The sequence below is a fragment of the Chenopodium album genome, chromosome 19, assembly GCF_948465745.1.
Source record: "Chenopodium album chromosome 19, dcCheAlbu1.1, whole genome shotgun sequence".
NCBI lineage: Eukaryota > Viridiplantae > Streptophyta > Magnoliopsida > Caryophyllales > Amaranthaceae > Chenopodium > Chenopodium album.
In genome coordinates this window covers 17,594,731-17,602,485 of record NC_137852.1, presented here as the reverse complement: position 1 = coordinate 17,602,485, position 7,755 = coordinate 17,594,731, and the positions used below count along the sequence as shown (strand labels likewise).

The following is a 7,755-nucleotide window of genomic DNA, read 5'->3' as shown; positions in this document are numbered from 1 at the left end:
TACATTATTCTTCAAACTACACTTTGTAGATTAACTATTTATCAAGGGATCTATATATGATCCTGATTTGTTAAAGTATGCTTAATCAAGGGGTTGAGTTATTGATTAATCAATAGTACACAATCATTAGATTAAAAGTCCTAACCTTTTGGGTTGGATAGTGTCATCATTACATTCCAAAACAAAAATAGTAGCTTAAAGTACTAGACATTAATCCATTGTATCTGACAAAAAGTAACCATAACCTAGCCAATGGATTATGTAATCACAATGGACAATTAACAAAAGCATAGGTCCCCATAGTTGATAAAGGATCAAACTACCCATGTAATGCATGTTACACCAAAACCACATCAGATTGCTAGCTATCAAGTGAATCTAATAGTAAGACGGACCGGTTTTGGATCCGTACCTTCTAATTCAACTAGAAATTTTTCGCCAACTTCAATCTCTTCACCTTCAACCATTTCTGGAACTCCTTTCCGGATAGTGCACGTAGCAATCTTCTTATCTTTTCTGTAGGTAAATCGCATGGTCGCGTTCCAAGTCCGGCGGCCATATATTTCAAGCTCTGTGGGGTCTTCAAGCCCCTCAAAATGTTTTCGAGCAAAGGTTACCGGAACGTTCTGCGTACCACACACATCAATTTATTTGGTAATCAAAAAAGGAGATGACAACTTAAACAATGCACGTAAATTTAAAGCAAGTTAGTTAGCTTAGATTAAAGGTAACATTGAGGTTGAACATAGGGGTAAACCATACAAATAATATAATTTAATCAGGATATGTAATTTATTTTAATCAGGATAATTAAGCTAATATACTCGGGATACATTATCTGAATTAATCATGATATGATTAACAAAAATATTATCTAAATAATAATAAACAATAAAGAAGATATGATTACCACTAATCAAATGATAGCAGTCAGAGCTAAAACATTTTAAACTGATTGTATTATATAGATTGATAAACCAGTTTATCAGCTAATAATTTCATATACACGTGATCCAATAAAGTTCAAAAGTGTGGTAAACAATAAACATAATCTATTTTAATTTACTTAAACAAATAATAATTATGAACTTACAATTTGTGGTTTCCCATGGTATCCTTTGCTGAATAAGAATATGAAGGATGGTGGCACGACCAAGCACTCCATAGGCACGTACTCAGTTTCATCCACATCACTTATTGTGCCGTCATTCTCTATTAGTACATGCGGGTCACTCACTGTAATCTCTGTTTCCTCACACCAAATCCGAACCCGATAATACATGTCATCTGTGTCCTCTAATAGCAGCCGAATGCGATCGAAATAGTGTAACTTGTTAGAGGTGACAAACTCTTTCCAACCCTTTCCTAAAGAAATCTCTGCCTTCCCTGGACCCTTAGAGTCATAACTCAACTATACGGGGTACTCTTTGTTCTCAGTACCCCGGTGTAGACGTAACACACCTCTTTCAGCACATTTGTGTCCCTTAGCATATTTCTTATCATGTTTCCTAGCCTCTTTCTTATTTCATATTTCTTGCAACTCCTTGTTCATTCGTTTTGGAATTACCTAACAAAGTTTATACATGCCCCAATTAAGTTCACCCAATGTCTAAGGACCTAAGACATAATATTAAATCAAGTAATGAGTGGGATACTAACCGGTTTGTTAAACATCCGATGATTATCGATTGTGAATTCATAACACCAAGCCGACATATTTTTTGATTTGGCACTAGCATTTGGATGAAAAAAAAAACCAAGGACATATATGATTATTATTCTGTAGCTAATGGAATTGAAATGGCCAAATAAATTCTGCTTAAGCAGGACAGATATCACACAGTAATAATTTGATAATAATAAGGATAATATCACAATGACTATGAATAAGGTTTGCATATGAACAAAGTAATCGTATAGAGCAGGACAAAAATCGCACAAAGCACTCATATTATCCAAAACGAGTATAAACTAACTTGTTATATTACCTGACATCATATTGACATACTACTATATTAAAATGTATATGTAATTCAAGGTGAAATTGCCAAATTCAGGTAGGGTTGTTAGAAAGTAGTAGAGTGATTACTTTTTTGGAGATCTAAACAAATTACAACCCTTTCTAGCTCCAGAAGTACTTGATTACACATAATAGAGTACAAATTTCAATCAGCGCAACCCACAATCCGAAAAAACATAGCATTGCATCCAACGTATTTAGTATTATTCCTAAATCTAAGATCCCATATTCAATTGGGATTTTTGACAACATACAAAGTCAATATCTATCAATAATTCCTAATTGATCAAAATAAAAAATATTGATTATGATGAGTGACATTTATGGCACTCATTTGGTTCCTTTTTGGATGATTTCTATTTCATTTTATCTCTCTTTTCTTTAGTTTTCCTTAGTTTTATTCTTGTTTTCTTCATTTTATGCTTTTTGTAGTTAGTTTCTCTATTTCATGCTTTTTCTAGTTTACTTGTTATTTTTCTCTTTTACTTGCTTTTTATCATTTATTTGTAGGTGGTAATTGATTGTCCAAGAATTCCCGAGCTTCCTCTCTCTGAGCTTTCATTGTTTTCATGCCTAAAGATGGTGCAAGAAGCTTAAAGTCAAGGGTGGATCCAAGAGGCAAGCTTCAAGGCTTTGTATATGCCTTCTTCATGGCTTATACTTTTCAAGAAATTCAAGAAAGTTTCTGCCTACTTTGTCCTCCATCATCATCATCTAGGACGTGTGCACCGCTTGAGCTAGGACGAAGAGAAGAAGGGGGAAAGACCCAGATTTGTGCGGGCGCACCAAGGTGGTGTGCGGCCGCACATTGGTCGGGTGCGGCCGCACACCTGGTGCGTGCGGCCGCACCAATCTGGGTGTGCCTCGTGCGCACCATTCTCCCTCCTCCGAGCGCCCACACCTACAAAGGTCTATTTTTGGACGTCAATACCGACCTCCTCTTTGTATATATAGTTATTTCTACCTATTTTTAGAAAGAAGTTTTTTAGATTGAATTTGATAGTTAGTTTTTGGGAGAATTTTAGAGAGAGAAACTCAAGAACTTTAGAGAGAGAAACTCATGATTTTTGGTGATTGCTCAAGAATTCCTCATTGTATTTGATCTTTAAATCAAAGTTTTGTAAGGATCTTCTTCTTGATTTCAATACAAGTTTTATTCTAGTTGATTTCATTTGTTTTCCATGTTATTGATGATTGATTGTAGTTTAATTGATTTTTGATTGATTTTGATTGATTGTTGGTTTAATCTTTGATTTCAATTATGTTGATGATGAAATTGATGATTGTTGTAGTTTTGATCTTGATTCCTATGGCTAGTGAGTAGTTTTCTAGCTAGGGAAATGGTGAAGCATGTTTGAATGATGGATAGAGTAATTTGGGGATAATTGATGGAGTTGATGATATGATTAAATTTGGTTGATAATTCATGTGCATGTGTGTGATTTATTGAAGTTTGGCCATCTTTGATTATTGCACTAGATTGCATTGTGAGCTTGCTATGATACGGACCATTGATTAGTAACTTGCAATTTCACGATTGAGGTGCTTTGTGACGTTCCCTAGGTAGTGTTTAACGTAGTTGACGCTAGTTAGACCTCTAGGTGAACCATCTTGGTATGCTCTTTTGGATACATGATAATTTTCCTTCATATCACTTGACTTAGTCGGTTTGACCTTCCAAATTATCATTTTCCATTACGATTACATATGGATCCATTGTCCTAGTGTCTTTAGATTGATTTCATATAAGTTCTTGCATCATTTAGCTCTAGCTCTAGTTTCCTTCATAAACCCCTTTTACTTGACTTCGAAATAGCTTGACTTAGGCATTGTGCATTCGACCTCCATTCCTTTGGGTTCGACCTTGACTTACCACTACACTAAATAGGGGTTTGTTAAGTTACAAATTTTGTTTGATTGGGTGGGGTGGTAGCCCAACGAGCTACCGTTCTCCTTCCCATCAAAATGGCGCCGTTGCCGGGGAATGGTGCTTTGAGTGCATGTTGTTGTTGAGTCTATTTCATTTCATTTGCAAAATACAAAAAGATTTTACACTTTAGGCTACACTTGTAGCCGTGCTACTTATATTTTCTTTGAGTTTTGTATGCATAGGTCCCGAGATCGCTCATTTGTTCCCTTTGATCCGGAGATTGAAAGAACTCTCTCAAGGAGGAGAGTAGCAAACAAGACTTTGGATTATAGTTCCTCAAGCGAAGAAGAGATTGAACAAGAGAAAGTCATGGGAGAACAACCAAGAGTTGCCTTGAAAGAATTGGGAGTACCCGGTGCATATAGGTTCGAGAGCGGCATAGCTCCACCTACAACACCGGCAAACGACTTTGAAATTCGGCCGGCAATGATCACCCTAATTGAGAGGAGACAATATAGTGGGGCAAAGAACGAGAGCCCATTGAACCATCTTAAGGAGTTTGAAAAATATTGCAACACGATCAAGGTTAATGGAGTGTCTCAAGAATTCATCCGCCTTAAGTTGTTCCCTTTCTCCCTCATAGGAAGGTCTTTGGAATGGCTAGACAAAGAGGTGAAGCCCAATTCATTGAGAACTTGGGATGATGTCACTAAAGCTTTCTTGTCCCGTTTCTATCCTCAAAAGAAAACGGCGGAGGCAAGGGCTTTAATTCAAGGATTCAAGCAAAAGCCAAATGAGAGTCTTTATGAGGCATGGGAGAGATTCAAGGAGTACCAAAGAGAATTTCCTCACCACGGAATTCCAACATATCAATTGATCCAAATATTCTATGGTGGTTTGAGTCCTCAAGGCAAAGCATGTCTTGATGGAGGGGCCGGTGGTCCAATCATGAACAAAACCGAAGAAGAAGTTGTGGACATAATAGAGGATGTGGTGACTTACTATAGAGATTGGCAAGATGGGGAAAGAGATTCTTCAAGCAAGCAATCTTCGTTGTACTCGGTGGACCATCTTAATGCCATCAACAATCTTTCCTCTCAAATGACAAACTTGGGAAAGGAGATGACGGCGATCAAGGCCAAATTGGAGAGTGTTTCTTCCTCTTCCCAAGCTCCAAATCTTCCCTCCCAAATTAAGGGGAGAGGTACTTCTTCTAACTCTCGAACTCCTTCTACTTCACATAATATGCCTATGGGATTTTTGTTTTGTGATGTATGTGGATCATATGACCATGATTCTAGCAATTGCAACAATGAATGTGTTGATGAGTTTGACAACAATGAGTGTGAACATGTTAATTTTGTGTCAAACAACAATGTGCAAAGGTTTGATAATCAAAGAGGCCAATGGAATAGGAATTACCAAAACCAAGGCAATTTTGACAACTATAATCATAGTGGTGGTTATAGGAACCAAGGGAATCAAGGTTCTCGTGGTAACCATAACCAAGGTTATAGTGGCCAAAATCAAAGCCAAAATTATGGTAATCAAAACCAAGGCTATGGTAATCAAAACCAAGGTTATGTAAATCATAACCAAGGTAATGGTAACCATAATCATGGTGGTGGTAACCATAATCAAGGTTATGGTTCAAATCAAAATAGGGGTAATTGGAACAATCAAGGAAGGGGAAATTTTCAAAATAATGCTCAAAAAGGTCCCCCACCCGGATTTGTTCCAAAGACTCAAGGTGAAAATTCCTATTCACAACCTTCTTCTCCTAGGACTACTTTGGAGGAATTGATTGATAATCAAACCAAGATCATTAACACCTATATGGCGGTTAGTGATAAGAAATTCAATGAGATGATGACCCACAATAAGATGCTTGAGACTCAAATTACCCAATTAGCAAGCACTATTAAGGATTATGCTAGTCCTTCATCTTTGCCTTCCCAAGGTGTTGAACCAAAGAAACCCGTGTACTCTATTGCCACAAGTGGTGGAAATGATTTTAATGAGGGAGTTTCTTGTCAAAAGAGGAAAGTGATGAGAGTGGTGCTATGGAGAATGAAGTGGAGAGGGTTGAGTCCAAGGAAATTTATTGTGAGGTTGAGGAAAAAGAAGAATATGTTGTTGAAAAGATGAGTGAGGTAGAGAGATTTCCCGATCTACCATATCCCCAAAAATACATGAGATTCAAAATGGATGAGCAATTTAGGAAGTTCCTTGAAGTTCTTAAGGAAGTCCATGATTCCACACCCTCTACCGAGCCAATTCCCAATATGCCTAAGTACTCCAAGTTCCTTAAGGAGATACTAGAGGAGAAGGAAGATTTTAATGAGGGTAGTTCGGTGGAAGGAGGGAAGTGTTTTAGTGCTCTTATCCATGGTGAGCTTCCGAAGAAAATGGAAGATCCGGGGAATTTTTCAATCCCTTGTCAAATCAAGAAAATGGTTTTTGAGAATGCTTTGTGTGATCTAGGGGCTAGTGTGAGTATTATGCCCTTTTAGGTTTTCAAAAGGCTTGATCTAGGTGAGCTTCAACCATCTAATATAACACTTCAATTGGCCGATCGCTCTATTAAGCTTCCTAAGGGAAGAATTGATGATGTTCCTTTAAAGATTGGAGAGTTTGTCTTTCCCGTGGATTTTGTTGTTTTGGAGATTGAGGAGGATGAGCATATTCCAATCATTCTAGGGATACCTTTCTTAGCAACATCGGGAGCCTTAATAGATGTGAAGGGAGGCCAAATCACTTTGAGATGTGGAAAATTGGAAGAGAGTTTTAAGTTGAAGCCAATGCATGAGTCCTTATCTTGTGTGCAAGATATAGCATGTGCTAGTCTTTTTCGTTCCATTGATGATGTGTGCATGATTGATTCTTCTACTAACGATGTTTTTGAGATTGTTGATGATGTTTGTGCAAGTCTTGATGATGTTAGTGAAGAAGAATTTGTAATTCAAAAGCCAAGGGATGAGAAAGAAATTGAGATTCCAAATTGGTTCAAGCTTAATTCTCAAGATGAAGAGAAAGCTTCCATGATTAAAGATGTTGAAGTCAAGCCGAAGAAAAAGGCCCGTGACTCGAAGAAAGCAAGAAAAAGAAAGAAGTTGAGAAAGGAGAAGGAAGAATTTGAAAAGAATTTTGTGAAGGTTTCATTAAGCAACGATGAGAAGTTGCTCAAAATTGAAGAAAATTTTGCTCTATCAACCACCTTGAAAACGGTGGTGTTCTTTGACCCTCCATGATTTGGAGGAAGGGTCGAGCTTAGGACCTTAAGCAAGCGCTTCCCGGGAGGCAACCCGGAGTTTCTAACTTTTCCCTTTTGATTTTTGAATTTTCTTATTTTTGTTTCTTTAATTACTTTGTCTTTTCTTTCACTTTTCTACTTGATTGGATTTTTAGGATGACCTTTTGCGGGATTGGAATTCTACAAGTATGCATGATGAATGGAAGGTGTTCATGGCACAAATCACGTTTTGTTCGATTTCAATCGAAATTTGAGGTAAAAGGGTAAGAATTTTAGAGAGGTAAGATAGGAAATTCATGTTTTGAAGTTGGAGGAAATTGATACTTAGTGAATTTTTGTGGTGAGCACATGAATTTTCAACTTTAAGGGCTTTGAAAATGATTTTAGCTACTGCCTATGTTGTTCCTCATCACCATCATGATTCATGTGCGCACCAAAATAGGCAGTAAGTATCAATTTGTTGAGAAAAAGGAAGAATTGGGCACGCACAGGGAGGTGCGGCCGCACACGAGGCATGTGCGGGCGCACAGCCTGCGTGTGTGGGCGCACACCAGTCCTGTGCGGCCGCACATGGGCTGGACGTGCATATACTCTTCTTCTTCCTCTTTCCTC

General features: G+C 37.7%; 1 non-coding gene across 1 annotated transcript; it reads right to left on the bottom strand.

The window, feature by feature from the left end:
• Positions 1-4,644: 4,644 nt before the first annotated feature.
• Positions 4,645-4,750, bottom strand: LOC145596234 (small nucleolar RNA R71). The gene has a single exon (XR_014103099.1). It is a non-coding gene; the product is annotated as a small nucleolar RNA R71 (small nucleolar RNA).
• Between the last annotated feature and the right edge of the window lie 3,005 nt (positions 4,751-7,755).